The sequence below is a fragment of the Fukomys damarensis genome, unplaced genomic scaffold (genome assembly GCF_012274545.1).
Source record: "Fukomys damarensis isolate Sample0158 unplaced genomic scaffold, DMR_v1.0_HiC HiC_scaffold_14, whole genome shotgun sequence".
In the NCBI taxonomy this organism is placed as follows: domain Eukaryota; kingdom Metazoa; phylum Chordata; class Mammalia; order Rodentia; family Bathyergidae; genus Fukomys; species Fukomys damarensis.
Window position 1 is genome coordinate 53,968,546 of NW_022900926.1, and position 23,598 is coordinate 53,992,143.

General features: G+C 40.3%; 1 long non-coding RNA gene across 1 annotated transcript in view; it reads left to right on the forward strand.

Moving 5' to 3' along the window:
• Positions 1 to 23,598, forward strand: part of LOC117286016 — a 94,150-nt gene that overhangs the window by 6,208 nt on the left and 64,344 nt on the right. Inside the window, exon 2 of the long non-coding RNA XR_004517145.1 lies at positions 2,141 to 2,246. This is a non-coding gene — a long non-coding RNA (uncharacterized LOC117286016). The remainder of the gene's footprint in view (positions 1 to 2,140; positions 2,247 to 23,598) is intronic.

Consider the following 23,598-nt stretch of genomic DNA (forward strand, 5'->3'; position numbering starts at 1 on the left):
CTGATAGCAAGGTGGCAGGGTTTAAGAAGAAACATGCTTTTATTCAGATGGCTGGTCCTTCTAGAAGTAAAGCCTGGTGTTTAAGAAGTCAGTTGTCTGATAGCCATAACTCCCTTTAAAAGAAAGTAGTCCTGCCACATTGTGTGGTATATATACAAGATCTTTGCCTAAAGTCAGCTTGTATGCCTCTGGCACTAAGCTACTGCAGTTACAGCTCCAAAGCATGCAGGCCATCCCTTTTCTAGAATGTCTAATTCATGGCTCAGATACTGTACAAGCTCTTGAGCAAGACCTCAATCCTGCATGAGCACTCCCAAAGCCATGCCCTTCCTTTCATCAATATACAGATTGAAATGGTGTCCTGTCAATAGTCTCAATGCTGGGACATTTAGAAGCACTTATTTAAGCTTCTGGAATGCAGTTTGGGAATCAGGTTCCTAGGTTTAAATATGTGTATCTGCCTTTTAGGCTTCCTTTATATGGCAGGGTCATGAGATCTCACCATACCCTGCTATCCAAAGGTGACACAATCAGATCAGAAAGGAAACTGAGGCAGAGAAAACTCAACATTCTCCCTAGGGAATGTGCAGGGGCAATTGGAGCCGGTTTGTTCCAGTGAAACCTGTCCCCCAAGTTTTAATAATGGCTGCCAGCCTATTGCCTTTTAACTGGCAGATGGGGGTCCTGTGATTTACTAATAGGCATGTATATTTCCTAAATATGAACTAGATTTCATAAAAAGACCCATTTTATAGGATTTCATATCAAAGTCCAGAGGAGACATTCTCTCACTACTTTTTCCTAGCATGCTGCCTAAGATAAGATAACAAAATACAATAGACAGGTCAACAAGGAACACTAGTAAGTTCAGCAACTAAGTCCAAACACAGTATGCAAAAAACAGGAATAAAATGTCTCATCAAGGAAACATTATAATTTTCCCATATTCTCAAATGTACCTCGTTTTAACAAAAGACAATGCATTAAAAAGAAGGCATAAAATTTCAAGACACAAGTAATTGACAAAGAAAGGCATAAAAATTCAAGGCACAAACAGTAGACAAACCAGCATGACAATTTTTGATTATGTTAAGAGTCACAATCCAGAATCTATGAAATAAAGTAAACTCTTACCTCCTTCCAGTTATCTTGGTGGGGCCTCCAAAATGATATAGGGATGACATAGGGATCTCAAAATGTTATAAGGGAAATATTATGTCTTAACCTGTTAAATGTCTGATATGCCAAGTTCATGTTCTCTAAACTCAAAGAATGAATTCTAGGAACAATGGAAATTAAAAGTAGGAAATATTTATTGAGGGATAGATACCTACTGACTGAGAGGGACAGGAGGGGACCTGGAAAGTGGGTTGCCACAGACTCCACTTAACATGGGATGCTTTATAGAGCAAAATCATAAGATCAGTATACAATCATGGGGTGGGTACAAGAGAGGACAAAACTTATCTATGATTGATAAGATTACAAGTATAGTCACTTAGGAAATTTTGATCTAATGGGGAAATAAGTTACATAGCAACTGTACATAGAAAGAACAAGGACCTTTCCTGGAAGGGATGGGTCAGGAGGTCTTGGTTTCCCACCCAAGATGACTGATGCCTATTTAGAATATCAATCATTATTATTCATCCCTTGGGGAAATATGTAGATCATCATTCATCCATTGGTGAAGCATGGTTGCATGGTTGTAGTCATTCCATTTCTATCTTGAGGCCTTCAATGAATGTGCCTCCAGACACAGTTGTAATGTTTTCTTATCTTCTACACTTACTTCTTTGAGGGCCTAGCCCTAAGTGCCTATAATACCTCTAATTAACTTGCTGTCTATAATAATATCTAGCCAGGGATAGGAGTCCTAGGCAAGTGGAGAACATAGCACTAATCAGCAGCTGTTATTGACTATAAGGTAGTAGTGTGTAATTTTTACACTATCAGTAATTTTATAACTATCAGTTATATTCTCTCCATCCTGAGTACCACAGATTGGGAGGCCCTGTGGTTCCCACTTGCCACAGTATAGGGTAAAATAGAAAGGTGGCTTCCAAGTAAGCAGATGTCTCTCTCCCTATAGGAATCCCTTACCTGATAGTGTTTCTGCCTAAATGTCTCCTTGTTTCAGGTCTCTTATTATTCAGTGATAAGAAAAGCAGATGCCCACAGAGGACCATCATGGCTCTTCCTTGAACTTCATGGCTCTTCCTAGAACCCTCAATTCACCTTTCCAGGTATGTCTTGGTCTCCTCTTTATTAGCTGTAAGTTTTCTGCACAGGTAAATTCTTCAGTGGAACATCTGTTTGCCCATAAGAAAGGGAAGGATGAATAAAAATAATTTTCCTATTAGTGAAAGGGAATTTTCCTTTCAGCAATTCTTTTGAGGAAATTTGTATTCATAAATCATCTTCATCTTAATATGTATATAAATCTTCTAAAAGCTGAGTGAACCTCTTACCTTTTTTTCAAGCCTGGGCCTGAGTGGTATCGCTTTTAAATGTAAACGTCAAGGAAGATAGTGACCCTCTCTCCCTGTGACCTTGGGAGCTTAGCCTTCCCATTTGTTCCACAGCTGTAATCCACAGTTTTGTCTAAGAGATAAGAAAGTTTTTGTTTTTCCTTCAGATAATGGTAATCAAGTAACCCAGGTGGCCACTCCAATTACCAATCAAACTTCACAGAAGAACACGTTATGTTCATTTTGAGAACATTTAGGTAAAGGATTGTATGTGCTTGGATCTGTAAGGGTGAGATTTCTCTCTCTGTCTTTGAAATCTCATTAGCAGATTGCCTGTGTGGTGCATCATGGCCCGATTTAAAGTTTATTCAATAATGAAACTCTTTCTTTCTTTCTCATATCGGAGGGTTGGCGGAGTTTACTCCCAATTTTCCCCCAGTGCCTGTTCATGTCCCCCTCAAAAGTTATTACAGAAATGTGCCCCTCTCTGAACTGAACAGTGCTCTCCAGGCTTTGCTCATAGGGGGTCAGTTTCACATTCCATGCTTCTCTAGAAATGGTTGATTAAGGTCTGCCCCTGTTTTTACTCATCACCAAGTCCCTAGGGAAGTGCTGGTGAACCTTTTTCAAGTTTTCCATGATACAGTCCACTGCAACATGGACTGGTTCGCCACCACTGCCCTAGAGTGTGTAGAGGATGTTCTCATCTGGCTCTCAAAAGCCAGCAAAGTGTCAGAGAAGGACATCAGCTTTTTAAAAAAATCAATCCTCATCTTCCTTAGCTGACAGAGATTAAGGTGATGTCTACTTGGGCCTCACTCCCTTTTTCATACTAGTGACCCAGCATCTCCGCTTCCTGCCTGTACTGTCCAGCTTCAGAGACTGAGTTAGTTTAAATGTGGAGCAGAGAGGAACAAGAGTCATGTCTCACATAGAGTTTACATTATAAACTCAAAGTACTGGGCAAAACAAAACATTCAAAATTATCCTTCATGGTTGTTTCTTCCTGTGAGCACTAAAGTCATTGGCATTCAGGGCCATGTTGTAAAAGAAAAAAGTAATCTTTGAATAAAATGACATTTTTCACAGCCAGGTGCTCTTCTCCAAGAGATGTTTTACATTTTACTCCATGGAACAGGCTCAAGGAGAAAAACAACTAGCAGTCTGTCCTACTTACCTACAGATGTACAGGTGGATTTGTATGAGATGAATGTGAGCTCAACATTATTGCATTACACCCCATTGATACCTGCCAACAGCTATTCTAATGTTATAAACCAAGACAAGATTTACCATGAGATTCTTACTTGTATGAACTCTTTCCAAGGCTTAATAGGTATGTGTAAACTTATGTCCTTCATCTTTTTTTACCCTGGACCTCATATGTGCTAGGTAAGTGCTCTTCTATTAACTGGCTCTGTGCATTCTCACTCTATCAGGAGAATCAGACAAGTGCACTGTGGCACAGAAACAAGGGAGAGTATCATGGGAGATAAGAACCCCAGATGGACCCAAACAAAGTCAGATGTTTACAGCTCTTACGGCATCTGTGGAGTAGGCAAGGACTTGATACCATTTCGTGCAGAGATGGAGGTTTAGTTGTGCCTGTGCCCTTCTTTATCACACCTCTACATGTGATGCATGTCTCATTACCATTTTGTCTCCTCCTCAGAGGATAATTTTTACTATGCTAATAAAGTAAAGGCAACTAGAAATTACTTTAGTGAATGAATACACATGTGTTTGTCCCTTGCCACCCTTATCTTCTGGGAAAGCCCCTAGATGGATTCTAGAACAGGACAGGTCATTCTCCTGCCTCAGTGGGTTTGATCTTAATGATCTTATTTTCTTTTTTGAGAGGAGGGTATCGGGGATTGAACTCAGGACCTTGCATTTGCAAGGCAGGTGCTGGAACCACTGAGCTAAATCCCCAGCCCCAGTGATCTTACTTTCTTGACCACATAGTCTTTGAAGGCTGAATGGACTTATCCTCCTGTCTCCAGGAATGTTCCCTTAATTTCACAACACTCTTGTTTATTTGATTGTTTGCTTTTGGTTTTTTGAGCTAGGGTCCTCTATATAGTTCAGGCTGGCTTTGAACTCTGTGCAGCCCAAGCTGGCCTCAAAGTCATGGTGAGAGCCTCCTGCCTCAGTTCCCAGTTACTGGGATTACAGGCATGCACCATCATACTCAAATAGGCCCACTTAACTCCCAATTTTCCATATTTGTTAACCTTATAAGACTGAAGGCTTTCTTGCTACCACTTAGCTCTCTCACTACCAGAGAACTACATCCTTTGGTCTTTTTGTAAAATTTTATTTTTGAACAGGTTTTTCTAAATTGCCCAAGCTGGCCTCAAACTTGTGATCCTACTGCCTCAACCTCCACAGTCACTGAGATTACAAACCTGTAACACAGTGCCCAGTTTATGCCCTTATTTTTATAAAGGGCTGTCCCACAAGTTCAAGCAGAAGTAAGTCTACCCCCAAAAGGAATCAGAGCACCTCTGATAGCATAGAATGTGCTCTTATTTGGAAACAGACTCTGAACATAGGTAATCAAGTTAAAATGAGGTCATTAGAGCCTGGTGCAGAGGCACATGCTCATATTCCTCGCTACTCAGGAGGCTGAGGTTGCACTATTTTGAGGCCAGCCTGGCAACAGAGCAAGATCCCTGTTTCAGTTTAAAAAAAAAAATTGAGTTCATTAGGGTGGGCTCTAGTTCAACATGATTGGTATCAGCAAAATGGGGAATTTGGATATAGAGACAATGCTCACATAGGAAAAGATTATGTGCAAATACTCAGCAAGAATATGAGATCAGAGTGTTGTACGGTTTTACTTTTCTTACTGTGAAGACAAATTACCCAACACCCAAAGTTAAGGAGGAAAGATTTATTTCAGCTCACTTCATAGAAGTTTTGGTCCATAGTCAGCTGGTTCCAAGGCAGGGTGGCACGGCACAGGGGCATCACAGAGGAGAAACAGTTCATGGCAAAGTAGGGCAGGCAGAAGCAAAGCTTCAAAGTAGTAGCAGAAGCAAAACAGTGGCAAGCCTGTTTTCTGTCCCTGATGTTCCATCTAAACTATCCCTCCTTTGGGTAGTTAGCACTCACACCCAGGATGGGACAACCTTTCTCCCAGCATCGCATCCTAGACCCAGCCACCTCCAAAAAGTCCCACCTATGACTGCATGAGGCTTTCAGGAGACATCTCGATACAAGCCACAACATGTACCTGCAAGCAAAGGAAAACCAAGGGTTTCTGACAACACAGATGCCAGAGGAGACAGGAAGAATTCTTCCCCACAGCTGTCAGAGGGAACACCTTCATTCCAGACTTTTATCCTCCAAAACTCTGATAATATTTTTTTTTATTGTTTTAAATCACCTGGCTTTGGGTACTTTTTTACAACACTCCTAGGAAACTAATGCAAGGCCCTACAAAACATGGCTCTGTGCCCTGTTCTAACCCATGTTTTCTAATTCTAAAGCTCCTGCATCCCATGCTGTCTGAGCTAGCAGCTCTTACTTTAGTATAAATGCAGTCACCTTTTCCCAAGCAATTTTGTTTTTTATTTTTTGAGGCAGAGTCTCACTATGTAGTTCACACTGGCCTTGAACTCACTATGTAGTTCAGACTTACCTTGAACTCGTGAGGATCCTCCTGTCTCAGCCTCCCAAGTGGTAGAATTACAGGTATGCATCACTATGCCCAGCTCCTCCCAAGTTCTTGTAAACTGGCACACTCTTCAGCTTTTTTTTTTAACAAAATAATACTTTAACATACAGCTCTGGTATACATGTGACTCTACTAACATGGACCAAACCTGTGTAATGTCACTCTTCAAAGAAATACACAGTCCTGGGCTGGGGATTTAGCTCTGTGGTGCCGCTGCCTGCCTTGCAAGAGCAAGTATCTGAGTTTGATCCCCAGGACCAGAATAAAAATACACAATCCTGAGTTAGTGATCAAATATTCCATACTCTTTGGCATTTTGTGCCTTATGTCTGATTGAAATAACACAGAGGAGAAGTCACCATTTACTTTAAGAGCCCTGAGGTCTTCAGAGGCATCAGCTCTTAGGAATGTGCCTCCACAGGCCTCCCTGACGAGGAATCTAATATCCTGGTCCACCCCTCAGAAAATGCCCTGGAACTCTAGAGGTCCATCTTCCATTAGAGGCCCTCCCCACTGGTATAGTTTTCTACAACTTCCTGGACAAAGTACCTCAAACTGAATGGGTTAAAACAGTGGGAATGTGTTCTTTCACAGTCCTTCAAGCTAAATGTTGTAGGGCCTGTAAGGGGGGAACTGTCCGTGCCTCTTCCAGCTGCTGGTGTCTAATGTACATCTCCCTTGAGAAAATCATGTAGCTTCTTTAGCAAGTTAGAAACTTAGGGTTGGAGGTGCAGCTCAGTGGTGGAGCACTTGCCTAGCATGTGTGAGATCTAGGTTCAAGCCCCAACACTGGGTGGGGGAGATATTGCAGAGAATAAGAAGTGAGCAAACTCGATGTCACTCTCTCTTCTTTCCACCCCAAATCTAAACCAGCCTGAGGATTTGAATGTTTCAGTATCTGGACTTTGTAGAGGTTCCATGTGTGCCCCTAGTGATCAGTGACTTCTAAAGGTCCATGTTCATGTGCACACAGTGGAACCTTAACAAGGTCTCAACATGAGCCAGGTGTGGTGGCATACACCTGTAATCTCAGCATTAGTGAGTCCGAGGTAGGATGATCAAGAGTTGAAGGAAAGCCTGGTCTACATAGCAAGAAACAGAATTAGATCCTGTCTCAAAAAAAATGATAAACAAGATCTCAACAACAACAACAAAAAAATGACTGCAGGGCTGCAAATACAGACTCTGCCCTAAAATATAGGATAAGAGCCAATTTTCCAACCTGTGTGTGAGAATGTTGCATCTTTTTATTTTCTATAGATCAACTTAATCTTGAGCTTTTGTTCTCTCCCTGCCAAACGGGTAGGAAGTTCCAGTTCTGTCATTCTTGGGGCTTTGTGCCTCACTTTTGTCCCTAGAATTATATCTTGGTTCTAAGGGTTCAGACACGACATTCTCAGAATAGGATAAAGGAAAACTTTGCCCTCTTGTCATTGATTATCTGGTCACACAGTTTGCACTAATCTTTGACATGGTTCCCTCAGGTCCCCTGGCTCTCTAGTACTCCTCAGCCACAGAGTGAGGAAAGGGCAACTTTTGTGTTGTTTTTGGTTTTTTGAGATGAGGAGGTATCACAGTGTAACCTGGGCTAGATTTAAACTCAGTCTGTAGCCCCAGGTGGCATTTCTCCTGCCTCAGCCTCCCAAGTGCTGGGTTTACAGGCATGTATCACTGTGACCAACTAAAGGATATCTCTTGTGAGGCTGGAAACCCTGTTTCTCAAGCATTCCCCTTGTGGCTCACCTTTGTGGTTGCCCTTCTCCAAAGCACTGCAAAGGACAGAGCCCAGATGTCCTTAATCTGCAGTCTGAAGTAATGGCCAATCCCTTCCCGCAGTAAGCAGACAAATCCAAATGTAACATAAAATTAGATGATTGGATAATCTTATGAGACATTAATTTTTAAACCTTTTTGACAATGAACAGAAAAATCAGGGAAGCATCAATGATTGCAATCTTTCTGTTCTAAATAGGAAAGGCTTCAACTACCAAATATCTCCAAGATTTCTATTATTTTAAGTATAACAAACAACGCAAAAATGTATATATTGAATCATTTCCCCGCAATGGTGAGAAGTTGGATGTATTTTTTTTATTGAGTTTATTGGTACATTCTAGGTATACAGTACAGTTACATTCATTACTGGGATCTTGTACATGACAGGTCTTGGTTCTCATTTTTTCCCTTGTCCCTACCCTCCTGTTTTTTTGTTTGTTTGTTTGTTTGGTACCAGGGATCGAACTCGGGTCCTTGCGCTTGTGAGGCAGGCCACCGAATCACTGAGCTTAATCCCCGGTTTGTATTTTTTTTTATACCAGGACCACCAAGTTCTTTTTACTATCTCCAAAAATATTTGCATCAGAAAATGAAACTAGAATTCTCCGTGATTTTTCTACAACATAACTGAATCACGGTGAACGTTAGAGGGAGCTAAAACCCAGGTAATCTGACCTCCCACTGCTGTGGTAAAAAAGAAGGCCAGTGTCTTAGGTTCTTCAGTTCTGTATATGTACACTAATTTGATGTTAGATTTGGCTCCAGTCCCCAAATTCATAGTAAGAGAGGTCAGCCCAACCTACCAGGAGATTAGAGTGACTAACTAAGCATTTCTACTGGACGGTTTATATACGTTTCTCCACTGAAAAATATGAAAAATTAGAAGGGAAAAAAATCAGCTTGCTAAACACTTCCGTGAAGGCATGAAGGTTTTCAGAAATAATTACTTGATTCTGGGTGCCATAAAAATGCACTTCTACTGTTTAAGTTATGTGGACCACTGTCTTTTTGAGAATAACATAACTTTATGTGTGGTTTGTGCTTTACCTTGAACAAAGCATTTGTTCAGACATTTTCTAATGTCAGTTAAGCCTCCCACTTTGTGTGAAGTAGGCATTGCTATCATCTCCATTTTAGAGATGAAGAAATAGGTTTGAGAGAGAGATTTGGTGTCCTGCCCAGAGCCACTATCCAGGAAGTGGAAGAACCAGGATGTGACTGGTTGTGTGATGCAGGAACCTGCCAGTAGAGGCAGGAAAGCTTTGTTCTAATCCAAGCTCTGCATCCCTGCATTTTAGTCTTTAAGGAGAAAAATCACCCTTTGGGATCTGAGGTTTTGTTTTTCCACTTGAAAGGTGCTAGATGCTCTTTGTGGAAGTATGTTTTAAAACTTTTTCTGGGACTGGGTGGTGAGAAAAGGTTGCACGATTAGCTTAGGCTGACCTCAAAATCCCTGTGTATCCTAGGCTGGCCTCCAATTTGAGATCTTTCAGCCTCAGGTCCCGCCCCCCCCGAGTATGTAGATTACAGGCATGTGCAACCACAGAGGGCAGTATACTTTCAATTTAGATGCATGAAATTTTGTTAAAGTACTGACTGATTTAGGAGGTCTGAGGTAGACTTGACCTTCTGCATTTTTAACAGTATCTGAAATAATGCCAGTGCTCCCGTTTGGAGAACCACCCTTTCTGATGTGGGAGGTTAATAACTAACATCTTCAAGGGAAAAAAAACTTTTCTAAAATTAAGAAATGGACAGACTGTGTATCTGCATTAATACTTGCAACTTGAGATGTTCACCAGTAGCTGTTTGGAAGCAAAACATTGTTACCTGGTGCTGACCTATATATGACACCTTTTTCTCCCAGAACTGGGGATTGAACCCAGGGTCTTTGCTCTGAACTACATCCTCACCCCTTTTTTAAAAAAGTTATTTATTTACCTTGAAACAGGTTCTCCCTAATTCACTAAGTTGCCCAGGCTGGACTCCACCTAGTGATCTTTCTGCTTCAGGATCCCAGGGTGCTGGAATTACAGGCCTGTGACACAATGCGCAATGCCAGGGGTGTCTGACATCATTTTATAGATCTAGATCTACATTCATTAGAACCTATCAGATCATGTTGGGGAGTGGAACTTTGTTATTCCAGTTATGAGCCACCAACATATTCTTATCATTTCCTTCTTAGGTAAATTTTTTAAAAATATTCACTTGAGGTTTTATTCTGGCCAAAATTAAATATAAATTTGAGGTTTTGTTTTGTAATTTTTAAAAATTTCTGATTGGTTGCATACTCAGTATTTCAGATAAACCCATCCCAGATTTCATATATAACACCTTATATGAAGCTAATGTTTCATATCAGTGAAACATGAAACTGTCATGCTTACCCAATTACATGCTTAGGTGAGCATGAACCAGGTGTGGTGATGCACACCTGTGGTCTCAGCACTTTGGGAGGCTGAAACAGGAGAATCTCATGTTCAAGCCTAGCCTGGGCAACTTAGTGACTTAGCAAGGCCCTGTCTCAAAATGAAAAAAGAAAGGGCTAGGGAATGTAGCTCAGTGTGAAGCTCTTAGGTTCAAACCCCACTCTCTAAACTGGATTACTTTTATCTCCTGGCATATTCCATTTTCCTTCCTAGGGTTTTTTGTGTTTGTTTTTTCTGGTACCAGGGATCAAACTCAGGACCATGCACTTGCCAGCCTGATGCAAACACCACTGAGCTATAGTCCCAGCCTTTCCTAAGGGGTTTTCAGTGATAACATATATTTAATATCAATTTTCCTAACATTTTTGCTTTTACTCTGTATAGTACTTACAATTTACAAAAGCATTTTCACCTATGTGAACTCATTGATTCTACAAAACGTAGTTAATTAGGGAAAATATCATTTTGTCCACTACAAACGAAAGGCCAGAAAGTTGTGACATCCAAGAATATAAGTGTCTCTTGACTATAAATCCATATCACTTTTTACTGCACCACACTGCTTCCCTCCTTGTGGAAACAGGATAAGCTTGGGGTCTTTATGAGGAAAGACAAGGAAATAAGAGGAATAAGTTGAGACAGGTTGATTTAAAGTAAAAATCTTAATTTTTTTGATGACATACTTCATTACTCCAAGTTTTGATTCTACAGAATTGTTGTCTCAAAGGTCATTGACTCACTTTTAGAATAGATATCTTAGAAGGGGAAGAAAAGAGAAAATAGTCCAACAATTGAGCCACACTGAAAAGGTTAACACTGCTCTTTTGTTTTGATATTTGTTTGGTAGGCTGATTGGTTTTTTTGTTTGTTTGTTTTTTGGGGTGTTTTTTTGAGACAGGGTCTCAATATGTTCTCCAAACTGGCTTTGAACTTGCTATGTAGCACAAGCTGGCCTTGAATTTATAGCTTTAGCTTCCCATATGCTGGGATTATAGGCATAGTTCCACCATTCCTGGTTTAAAGCTGCCCTTCTAACAGCTGTGAATTTTTCATGGAATAGCTCTAGCCACTCCTTGACTTGTGCAAACATCATCTAGGAAGCTTCTGCCTTGTAAGTAATTCATAAATTTTAGTGAAGATGGATCAAATAAATGTAACATGTACCTATGAGTCATCCTTGAAATACTGGTGCTTTCTTCAGTAAGCTTCTGTAATGGAGAAAAATTATAACTCCACCCAAGCTTTGGAGACCTGTTATCACTTTGTAGATTGAGTAACCCTGGGAGACAAGGCAATCTACTGGCTCGACAGCCTGGAAACAGTAACTGGGCCAATCAACTGCCTAGAAACAGATTTGGGACCAATCACGCACCTAGAAACAGTACCCGGACCAATCAGCTATTTTCTACCAACTATTTTCCCCTAAAATCTGCTACTGCTGCCTCGCAAAGCCAAAGCAGAAAAATAAAATGTACCTGAATTATTTCTAGACTGACTTCCTCTATCCTAGACTATCTTTGGCTTGTTTTGACAAACACCAAGAACTCTGTGTCCCTCAATGGAATTCATTCTGTACCTTTTTAGCCACGTCATATTCTTTGTGGAAAGAGGTAAGAAATAAATAAATCAATTTCAAAATATATCATGTTGTACATTGTAGTTGTTCTGATGTTTTATAAGAGGATTTTCCCCCCTTGGTTCTCAAGTCTGGTTGCACATTAGAAATACCTGGGGTGAGTTTTTAAATCGCAGAGCTCAGTGCTCACCCCAGACCAGTTAAATCAGAATTTCTGTCATTAGTGTTGGATAAAGTTTCACAGATGATTCAACAGTGCATCATAAGTTGAAAAATATTAAATCTTAACAAGATCAAAAGCTCCACAAAAGCAAAGCAGTTTCTTGTTATTTTGCTTTATCTCATCCTGTGCTGCGTAGTACTGCTTTTCTGCCTAGACAAAGCAACTAATTGATAGTACTGTGGCTAGAGAGGGAGAGAAAGGTACCTAGGACTACGAGAGAGGCCAGAATTGTGTCATCTCAGTGCTTCATACTAAGAGCTCGCTGCTGGGGACCCAGATCTACATTTGAAGTGCAGCTCTGTCCTCACCTTTCTTTCCTAAAGTAAGGTGATTGTAAAATGGGGAAGTAAAAGTATCTATTTGAGGGGATATCCTGAAGATAACATTAGATAATGCAGCTCAAGTGCTTAGCTTGTTGGCTTTTGATACACTGTAAATAGCAAACTAAGAGTCAATAAAAAATGCTTGAGAGGTTGGAATTTGGGGGCTGTTCAAAGTGTATCCTCAGGGCTGTCGTTTAACCAAAAAGATAATATAATCACTTCTCCTGTAATTTGAATATTTCAAGTATTGTTATAGCATGGAAATGTCATTGGCCATAGAGCAGGGTGGGGGACACCACTGCAGAGATATAGGGGACAGAAAGAAAATATGTGATGCATCTCCAGCACTGTGTAGAAGAGAAAACATAATTCCATTGTGGGAGCTTTTATCCAGCATTGGGAGACTTTCCTGAATTATTGCAATCATAGGAAAGAAACTCCTGTTATTCTGGCTTCCACTGGACCCTCTGGTGTCAATAGGCCCTTTTGGAGACGCATTCTCCCTGGGGACTGGCAAGCCTGACCCAGTGGCAAAGGCCCCCGATCTGGGGATCAGAATCATACAGCAGCCTGATCTTTTGTTCTCAAGAAACCTCTCTCAAAACACAATGTGTGGGAGGAACGGGTTTTTAAAATGTAATTAAATTTACATTTTAGTTTGTTAGGGCAAAAACTTCTCTCCTTTTGATTAACCTCCATTAATCATAATAATACTGAGTACATGAGGGTACAATAATACTAATGTACATGAGGGACCTGGTGAGTGAACTCGATGCTTCCAGAATCTAAAACATATCTTGGAAATAAATTATAATAGATGTATTAACTCTAAACAAAAGTGGATGTTTTAACTCTTTAAAGCTGTTCAGCTCTTTGCTTGTGAGATTTAATTTTGTGCCAGGAGCTGGCTCCTGTTCTTCCATCCTAGCCAGCAGCCTCACACATATATATCATTGGTCATAAATGAAATTAGAAATTTCTCCCATGTTGAATGTAGGGGGAAGAACTAAAAACAGAAAGCCATCTTTATTACATCACCTGCAATATAAAATGTTACATAATATAGTCAAACCGTTCTCTAAATGATACCCTAGCGTTCTCAATGTAATTAAAATTCCTTAACAAATTTTACTTAATAATATTCCTGTGGCTTGTGAAAACTAGTATAGCAGTAAAAGATACATAATTTATTTTCCAGATCATGGTTAATGTAGGTTTAACATTGTAATTTGTTCCATAATTATACTACAAATATAATACACAAGACAATTTTTCCATATAGATATCTAGTTGTTTTGGGGTCACATTTGTTGACCTATTATTTCCATTATTAAATTTCCCTTACACCTTCCTTGAAAACCAATTAGCTGTGAATATATGGCTCTGTTTCTGGATTCTGTTTTCTTTTTTTAAATATATTTTTATTTTTAAAATGACAGTAACTGTATGTGTTATGGAATATAGCAAGTCATTTCAATATATGAGTACAATGTATAAAGATCAGATCAAGGAAAATGATTTATCATCACTTTAGACAGTTATTATTTCTTTGTGTTGGGAACATTCAAAATACTCTCTCATAGCTATTTTGAAGTAGTCAGTTAATTGTTGTTTACCATGTTTATTCTACAGTACCAGATTCTATTTTGTTGCATTGGTCTATTTGCACCAATAACATATTATCTGGATGACTATATCATGGTAGTAATCCTTGAAATCAGGTAGTTAAGTCCTCCAACTTTGTCTTTTTTTCAAGATTATGTTACTATTCTAGATCCTTTGCAATTTACAAGCAGCTTGTTATTTCTACTTAAATAATCCTGCAGGGATTTTGCTTCGGATTAATGTATTTCTGTAATGTGTTATATACTTCAGTGTAGAAATTTTGCATGTTTTTAAAAAATTATTTATTTATAGATATTTTATATTTTAATGTTTTAAGTGGAAATATTTTAAAATTTCATATATGCTCCGACAGCATAAAATATATCTTGGAGAATATAAAGAATGTGTAAAGAATATGTGCTCTGAAATGGTTGAATTATCCAAACATGTCAATTAGGTCAAGTTAATGATAATATTTTTCAAATCTTCTATGTCCTTATTGATGTTTTAATTATTCTATCACATACTGAAAGAGTATTAAAGTTTCTAAGTATTGTAGATCTATTACTCTCTCATCAATTTTTGCTTTCACATATTTTGAAGCTCTCATGATGTACATGTGCACGTAGGATTTTTATGTCTTCTTGATCAGTTAACCTATTTTTTATTCATTAAGTTTACTGGTACATTTTAGGTATACAATATGATGACATTCATCATTGGGAACTTGTGCCTTTACATGATATATTTTGGTTCTTATTTTTTCCCCGTACCCCTGCCTCCTTTCTACCCATCCACCCCTCCATATTTACAAAGACTTTGTTTCCATTTTTGCCTTTTCTTACATTTCTTCCTTTCCCTTCTTTCCTTTTCCCTATTCCTCCCACTTCCTCTTTAGACCTTTTCTTCCTGTTCACATTATCTATTAACTATTATACATTTTGATCCTTATTTACACTTTCAGTTTCTTACACCAGAGAACCGCTTTATTGTTATAAATTGATCTTTATCTTTAGAAATATGCCTTGTCTTTTTTAAAAAATCTACTTTCCCTGATATATAAAAACCCTAGCTTATGCTTAGTGTTTGCATGGGACAGAATTTTACAGTCTCGAACTTCCAAACTGTGCTTTTTTATATTTAAAGTTCATGTCTTATAAACAATATATATTTGGGTCTTGTTTTCTCTCCAGGCTGACACTCTGATATCTAATTCTAGTATTCAATCCATTAGTTTTTTTTTGGGGGGGTGGGTTGTTGTGGTTATTGTTGTTTTGGGTGCCAGGGATTGAACTCGGGACCTTGTGCTTACAAGGCAGGCAGTAGAACCACTGAGCCAAATCCCCGGCCCTCAGTATTTAGTATAGTTATGATATAGGTGGGTATAAGTCTATCTTGCTGTTTTTCTTTTGTCCCTTTTGTTCTTTGTTTCTCCTTTTGTGTTGAGTATTTTTTGTATGTCAGTCTATCTCCTCTTTGGGGTTTTTTCCCCCTCTTTTGGTACTAGGGATTAAATTCAGGGGTGCTATACTGCTGAGCCATAACTCCCTCCTCCTTCCTTCCTTCCTTCCCTCCCCCCACCTCTCTGTCTGGGTCTTGGTTTTTGTTCAGGCTAGCCTTGAACTCACTAAGTACTCCAGGCTGGCTTTGGACTTGTGGCAATCCTCCTGCCTCAGCCTTCTGAATTCTGGGATTAGAGTTTTGTGCCACCACATGTGGCCTATTTTTTCAATATTCTGATGCAGGGTCTTGCTAAATTTCCCTGGCTGCTTCAAACATGTGATGCTCCTGCCTCATCCTCCCAAGTAGTTGGGATTATAAGCATGTGCAATCACAAAGGGCTTTAGCTAATGTTTTTAGTGACTATTGATGATTATAAAACGCATCCTTAATTAATCACAGTCTATTTTAAATTGAGACTGTAACACTTCATATATAATTTAAGGACTTTAGAACAATATATGATGATAATTAGTTTGGTTTTTTGTTTTTGAGATAGAGTGTCATTATGTATTTCAGACTGGCCTTGAATTCATGATCCTCCTGTCTTAGCCTCCTGAGCGCTGGGATTATAAGGTGTGTGCCACCATGCCCATCTATAATGTCCCAAGACCTTCAGTAGAGTGTTGCCTTGCCTCTTTCCTTCCTTCTTCTGGATAAATTATGCTCATTACTTAGGTTTCAGTTAAAGTATCATTTCTTCAGTGAAACAATCCCCCACCTCCCAAACTAGGTCAGCTTCCTACCTTGGAAGAACCTCAGGAAAGCACCTCACAGGGTCTGAAATTCCCCAAAGTCAGACAGAACTATGGAACTTCCTTTTCAAAGAAAGAAGATGTCATTAATAGGCTGATCCTTCTCAGCAATAAGAAGGCGTATGTGAAATATCTAAAAATCCTCTGTTCGAAGCTGGGCATGTTGACATGTGCCTGTAGTGCCAGCTATTTGGGAGACTGAGGCAGGAGGATTGCAAGTTTGAGGTAAAGCCTGAGCAATTTAGCAAGATCTTGTCTCAAAAAATGGGGTGGGTTCTAGGGATGTAGTTCAGTGGTGAAGTGAATTCCTGGCACACACAAGTCCCTGCATTCAATCCCCAATATCAAAGAAAAGAAAAATCTGTTTTGATTTTGAAATCATATTTGCTACTTTCATTTTAATTATGCCTTTTTGGTATCCTAAACAAGGTAAAGGAGTTGTGATTAGACATTGTCATGGTTCTGCAACTTCTACTGAAGGAAACAGAGGGATCAGAGCACACACTCGTGCATACACGCTCACACGCCCATACACTCAAAGCAGACTCGCACTCAGGATGTTTGTGCAGCTCACCAGCAGGCTGCAGGCAAAACCCTCTTACCACCTGGCCCCAGTCTGCACTCTTAGGCCACCCTAGGCAGCTCTCGATGTGGACAACTGCAGAGCTCTGCATGCTGTGCAACTAAATACTATGTAATACTATATTATATTTAATACTGTATTATAACTAAATTTTTTTTTTCATTTTTTGAGACAGGGTCTCATTATATGGTTCAGGCTGAACTTGAACTCACTATGTCTTCCAGGCTGGCCTTGAACACATGATGATCCTCCTGTCTCAGCTTCCCAAATAGCTGGCACAAAAGTGCTAGGATTACAGGCGTGTGCCACTGCACTGGGAAGTAACTAAATATTAATGAATCAGATTAACAGAAAACCAAGAGCAAGTAAACACCTTGACATGGACCATGTCTTCTGGTGCAGTAGGCTGTCTGTCTCATTGTAAGCAAAAGATTTAGAATAAGGGTCTGGGTGTATAGCTCAGTAGTAGAGTGCTTGCCTAACACAAGCGAGGGCCTAGGATTGATCCCCAGCACTGCAAAAAATAGAAAAGAAAAAAGATTTAGGGTTAGATCTGATTTTGACCAGGAGACTGGAATGGGTTCCAACATAAAGCCTAGGAGGACCCTCAACTACAAATGCCCATGACTCCCTGCGCTTCTCTGTATAATGCCGAGTTAACAGTCATGCCTTCCGTGCTTGTGCTCCCCATCAGAATATAAGCCCCATGAACTCAGGACTACGCCTGTATTGTTCCCTGAGGTATTTTCAGCACGTGATGCCTCTTTGTCTCTTTTTCACTGTAACACCAGTTGTATATTCCATAAAGACTATCTTAAGTGCCATTTTATTGTATTTCCAATATATTCACTCATTTAATCACTGATATAAATACAATGATATAATATATGCAAAAATTGAGAAAGCAAGAATTAATATGGATTAAGAAGGTCATAATCCACAAGGCCCACACATTAGCAAATAAACAACCACTATATGATACATAAAAAAGTATAAAAAGAGTACCATACACAGAGTAGGTAAAGTAGCAACAAGGAATTTTCCCCTACTAAATGATTAGAAAATATAAAAATAAAATAGTAAAGACTGAAGCAGGAGGACTGCAAACACAAGGCCAGTCTAGGTAACTTAATGAGTCCCTATCTGAAAACAAAAAGGGCCAGGGAAGTAGTTCAGTAGTAGAGCCCTTGCCTAGCATGTGCTAGCCCTGGGTTCAAATCACAGTAGCAATCTACCCCCCACACCCACACACAAATTCCAGTTTCTCTTCATGTACAAATGTTTCACCCATGCAGTCACATGACTCAGCAGAGGCTAACTTCATTGTCAACTCCACAGGCTGACTCTAAACAAACCAATAATCACACAATCCCATCTGATTCATTTGAGAATCCAAGCATAAACCAAAGGTTAGACGGCCCCAGAGATGATTCTGTGTCTGGGAAGAAGCACGTGTCCTAAAGAGGCCTGATCAGACTGCAAAGTGTGACTGTCCTGCGTAACATTTCTCCCTCCTTGTGTTGAACTCGAGCAAGGAAACAAGCTGCCCAGGCTGGTGCTCTGAGGGATCAATGAGGCTGACAATGTCAGCCCATCAAGATGAGGTGGGGAGCAGAAAAATAAGGCTAGAACCCAGATTATAATACGCACACCTGGAGCCTGCTCCATTCCCAAGTCTCCTGATTTTGCAGCAGTCATCCCACATTCCTTATTGTTTAAAACAATTTGAATGGGTTGTTACTTGAACACAAAGTCTCCCACTGCTAACGAGGCCCAGTGTCAAACTGTGTGATAATACGGGGAGATGCTTATGCTAATATTATTAGTCCCAAAGGTAGAATAAAAAATAATAGGGCCGGGGATTTAGATCAGTGGTTTGGTGGCCTGCCTTGCAAGTGCGAAGACCTGAGTTCAATCCCCAGTACCAAAATAATAATAATAATAATAATAATATACACATAAAAATTATGACATTCAAAGATCTGAGAATACTGGCACAAATATTAACAATAATTGCATTTGGATAGATCTACTATTGAGGGCTATTTTTCTGAATCTCTCAATTTTCTGTAATAAATATACATTGCTACCATAGTGAAGTAATGTTTGAAAATATGGAAATTTAGAGGGAGGAACACCTACCTCCATCCAGAGAAGTCAGGGTAGGCATTACAAGGAAGGGATGTGTGCTGACACTGTGAGAAATATCATTCACCAGAGGAAAAAGTCAGGTGAGATTCTAGGTCACATTGACTTTGTGAGGTTGGAACAAGCTGATTAACTTCTATTAACCTTGTTTTCCTCATCTGTAAATTAGGGATAGTGTTACCTCATAGAATTTTAATATAATTATTCATGGTATTGCTATATCAAAGGCAAAGCATCATGAAAGAGCCTGGTTGATTCAGAGGGATTTTAATATTTTAATGCATTTAGCTCATAACATGGTAGAAACAGGGCTGGAAAGCAGGCAGGAATTGGGTCACGAATGGACACTTAAGTCTTGTGAGAGAGCATGCTTCAAATCAGCTTGAAGCTGTATCTTTCTTGGGAAAGTTAGATTCAGAGGTCACTTGAGAGTGTTCTTGGGTTTCACCTGGGCTTGCTATGGCTGCTTTGAAATGTGTGGGGATTGATGAACAATGTGTCTTACTATCATGGGGAAAAGGGCATGGAAATGCATCTCTCCAAGGCAGGCTTCATCACCTCCCTGTGAACATTTCATTTATAGTTTGCATCAGCTGACTGTCATGGAGACAGAACAGTGACAAGCCTTCCAGGATAGCTGTGAAGCCCATTTTGAGAGAACCCAAGATGGCAGTTCTCAAAGAAGGCGGGGCTGGTGGTGGCTCAGCCTAGGAGGCCACCATGGGAACATGAAGGTAGGGACAGCTTGGCTCTCTGGGAGAGAGGATGCAGCCAAACTTTGCACTTTGTTCTACACAGCAAAGGAACTTGGACCTTGTGCTGCTTATGGCATCTTTTCACCTCTATGCTCTTTTTTGTTAAGCCACTTCATTGAAATATAACTGATATGCAAAATACTATATGTAATTAACTTTTACACTTTGATGAATTTTTGTCTCTTTATTCAATACATTTTATTGAGTATATTTGATAGATCATATATATTTAAGGTACACATCAAGTTTTTAGATACATAGTGTGAAATGATTACAATTAAACTATTTGACATACCCATCACCTCCCACACATGTCTTAAATTCCTTCACTCAGAAACATTTTATCCCAGCACAAATTTTTAAAAAAAAATTTTTTTTTTGAGACAGAATCTCACTATGAAGTGCAGGCTGTACTTGGACTCATTATGTAGCCAAGGCTGGCCCTGAACTCACAGTGCTCCTCCTGCCTCAGCCTCCTGAGTGCTGGGATTATAGGCCTGTGCCACTACACCCGGCTTCCTTGAAGGATCTGAAGAAAAGGAGTGAGCAGTCACTGCAGCAGTGTGCTTGGAGGATGGATCTGGAAGTAGACGGGCTGACCCTAAGGCAGGAAAATCCCTTGTGAGCTTACAACACAAGTTCAAAGGTCAAACTGACAGGAGCCTGAACTAAAGCGTTGTAAGTAGAAAAGGAGAGATGACATTGGAGAAGAAGGAGATACAGGTCTTCCTGATAGGGTGTGTGAGCACTGGGAGAGGAGAGGAGAGCTGGAGAGAGGACAGGTATAAACCTGTCACACACCTTGGTCGACTAATTTCTGAACACACAACCTTTAGGTCGCTACCCTCCACCATCCTACCAGCACAGCAGCCAGAACTCTTCAATCTGCAAAATCTTTATGGCCTATAACACTAAACAATGAAAATAACACAGAATAAAATTATTATAAGTTCTGATTCTCTGGAAGTATCCTCCATAATAAATCTCCTTTGTTAACTACTTTTTTCTTAAAAAAAAAAAAAAGACTGGAAGCTATTTCTCAGAAAACATCATTTTATATTACAACAGAAATCTATTCTTTTGATAATGTTGGTTGAAGTAGCCACCTAGAAACAATCAATTTTAAAAGAACATAGGGTACTTCTACAAAGATTTATTACTGATATGGATTTCCTTTTTTAACTTAATGACTCACCAGCAAAATCCTTTAGAATTGGAAGTCTCTGTACTTTGCAAGATTGCCAAAGTCAGTCACTGATTTATTTATTTGAAAGAACCTGCTGTGTAAATCTGAACATTGTAAACCTGTGTAAACCACAAATCTTTTAAAATTTAATTTTCCTGTCAAAGGTTGCTGGAGAATAGAATGGTAATTTGGGAGTGGGGTCTGTGGACTTTACCATGCTAAACTGTGAATGAAGCTATTTTCCAAACATCAGCAGCAGGTCCAGTGGGACCTGGGAAGTGGAGGGCTGGGCCCCAGGGTGCACAGATCAAAATATCACCGCCACAACAAGCACTGATGCCTTGGGATTGGGCGCATACTCCTAGAGTTCTTGAATGTATAGGAGGAAAGGGCTTCTGAAAAGGAAATTTGTTCTTCAATTTGCTGCATAACTGCAGGAGAGGAGAAGCACCTCTCTTGATTTTCCCTGTGCCAGCCGCATGGGGTCCGTGTCTTGGCTGGTGGCCATCACACCCCTCCCTCCAAACACCGTCCCCATGCTCGCCTCTCCCCGCAGTGGATTGAGATGGTTCCCTCAGGGTCCTCCCTGGCTATCAAACCACCCTTCTCCCCTCCAACAAGAGTGCAGCCAGGCAGAATGGCGCCTCTTACCCACTCCCCACTTCGGGAGATACACTAGCCTTTTTGAAGGTGGGGGGGGTGGCGCTGGAGTAGCTAAAATCGGGAAGGGAGGCGTCTGGGGCCCTCCCTTATCTGCCCACTCAACTTTCACAGCAAGGTTTCAGCCCTGCCCCTCACCAAGCAGGCCTGCAACTGCTTAGGAACAATGCTCCCCAGCCACTTCTGGGTTCGTCCGGAAGGGCTCTCCCTGTGTACTGTCACTGCTGTGATGCCACACAGGCTGTTAACAGTAAAGACCAGCTTGCTTTGGTGTTCCTGTAAACTTGCTTTTGATTTATTTCTCCAGTGGTGTGAGCCCTCAAAGTCCTGTAAATCTATTAGGGTTTTGTTCTGTTTCCTGAGTAATGTTGACAGAGCAGTCATTTCCAAAGCAAGAGCACTTAAGACCAGTGCCCAGTAGAGCTGACCTACAGCATCTGGCACAAGGCAACATCTGTTGGCAGTGGCAGAGACCAGCAACTTGCTATGAGTCAACTGATGGCATCCAGTATTATCTGGTGACATTAGGACTGCTAGCCTTGAAGAATAAGAACTTTGTTGCTTATAATTCTGTAATTTGGTCAGTTCTGCTGATCTTATCCATAGTCAATTATGTAGGCAGGTCTTTGCACTGAACTACATTCCTAGCCCTTTTTGGGGGTGGGGGCGGTAATGGGGATTGAACTCCAGTCCTTGAGCTTGCAAGGCAGGCTACCAAACTGCTGAGCTAAATCCCCAGCCCTCCTAGGCCTTTTTAAAATACCTGTGCATACCTGTAATCCCAGCACTCAGGAGGCTGAGGCAGGAGGAGTGCCATAAATTCAAGGCCAGCCTGGGATACATAGTGAATTCAAGGCTAGCCTGAGCTATGTAGTGAGACACTGTCTCAAAAACATAAGGAAAAAGAAAAAAATTATTTTGAGACAGGATCTCACTAAATCTCATTGCCTAGACTGGGCATGAATTGGGATTCTCCTGCCTCACCCTCCCACACTGCTAGGATTACAGGCTAAGTGCACTTTTTTTTTTAATGTTATCTTAAGCCTTCTAAGAACATACAAGCAGGAGCCACCAGCCTTTCCTAAGGCTTTGGTTTGGAACTGGCATTATGGCTGCTGAATTCTGCTAGCTTTAAGTCATGCTGTCTACCCAGAGTTAAGGAGAGGGCCTGAATACTAGAAGGAGTCATTCATCAGGGGCTACATTGTTGCAAATTAACAGTAATGTTAGGCAGTGATGTGAAAGATGAGTCTGAATTAACTGGCAAAGAAAAGGAAGAATATTCCAGACAATTTTTGGGCAAATGTACGTGCAAAGCAGTTACCACAGAGGTGCTTCAAAGTGACTGAAAGAAAGCCTGGAATGCAGAAATCAGAGAATAAATCATTATAGGCAGGGAAGGGCCAGATTAAATGTTGCCTCTGTGTCCCTTAGGAATCTTCAGAATACAAAAGGTACAATCCCATTGAAAACTTGCTTAAGCAAAAGTAAAAACAGAAAACAGAGAGAGAAATTATATTATCATTGGGCAAATTCAGGACACATCAAACTGTGGCTGTAACTAGGAATTCAAATGACAGTGCCAGGAATGCTCACCCCCCATCTCTTAACTCTGACTCCCTTTTAGCTGACTTTATGTTCAGAAAGCTTCTGACACACTTAGATCCCGCCCAGGTGTAAGTCTTACAGAAGAGAGTTACCTTTCTCTCAACAGTTAGCCAGCATTTCAGGATTGTATCATCAGTCTGGGCCCAAGAGGAATCAGATTGCACACTCAATTTAGGATAATTCACAAAGAACCTACACCAGGTGTGGTGGTACATGTAGCAAATTTCAGTACTGTGAGAGGCTGAGGCAGGAGGATGGAAAGTTCAAGCCCAGCCTGATGATTTAGCAACTTAGTGACTATTTCCTGTCTCAAAA